The sequence below is a fragment of the Plasmopara halstedii genome (assembly GCF_900000015.1).
Source record: "Plasmopara halstedii genome assembly, contig: Scaffold_671, whole genome shotgun sequence".
NCBI lineage: Eukaryota > Oomycota > Peronosporomycetes > Peronosporales > Peronosporaceae > Plasmopara > Plasmopara halstedii.
In genome coordinates this window covers 293,924-294,924 of record NW_020187588.1, presented here as the reverse complement: position 1 = coordinate 294,924, position 1,001 = coordinate 293,924, and positions in this window count along the sequence as shown.

Here is a 1,001-nt window from a genome sequence, read left to right as displayed (position 1 = left end):
TGCAAATAGTTGGCGAGGCCAAGCCACTTGCGCAAGTCCTTTTGGTTCTTTGGAACGGGCCAGTCCACAGTGATCTTAACCTTAGCGGGATCTGCTCGGAGGCCACGCTTCCCAATGAAGCACACTGAAAAGAAAATTTCTTTCGCGCCGAAGCACTTATCGGCATTAGCATACAGCTTACTTGTGCGCATGCACTCGAGCATCGCTCTTAAATGGACGATGTGGTTTTCCTCATCTGTCCTTCCGTACCCCACACGACTATGGACGAAGATGTCGTCGAAGTATGTCTGTCATCGAATTATCGAAGTATGTCTGTGCATATGCCCGATGGGGCCTGAACAACTGCGTCACAAGACAATTAAACCTTGCTGATGCATTTGACACCCTTGGAGCATCACCAGCCACTCACAGAGCATCCCGCTCGGAGTACTTACCGCTGTCAACAGAATATCACTTGCTCTCATGAGCAGTTGGTAATAACCATCGACCAAGTCGAGTGCGCTGTACTTTGTACAGCCAACCATATTGTTCTGGAGAACATTCTTTCTAGAAATTGGCTTTTGTGCCGATATGGTGGCAGCGTTTATAAGCGTGGACGATACGCCACTTACCTTTCGGCTCTCGGACACAAAACGTGCGGGTCGAATTGGGGAGACTTGCTCTCACGCACCATTCCTGCCTCGTGCTTCCCACGGAAAAAGGCGTCCATGACGTCACACTGCATCTTGGGCAGGGACTACTGACGTGTGATGCAGTATTTGGTTCCCGGAACCAGGCCAATCTCATGACGCGCACCTCGGTAATCCCTACCAGAGATAGGACCGACGGCGGGTCTTTGGAGAAGATGTCTCGGAATTCCTTTACCAAAGAATAATACAAATCCGAAAGATCCTTCAGGATTGACGATCCACTCGTGCGTTCAGCACATTCTTGATGTCCTCCAAGACAGCTTAATCAGAAGTGACGACGAGTTAATCTCATCGTTCGGTCTTATAATAACT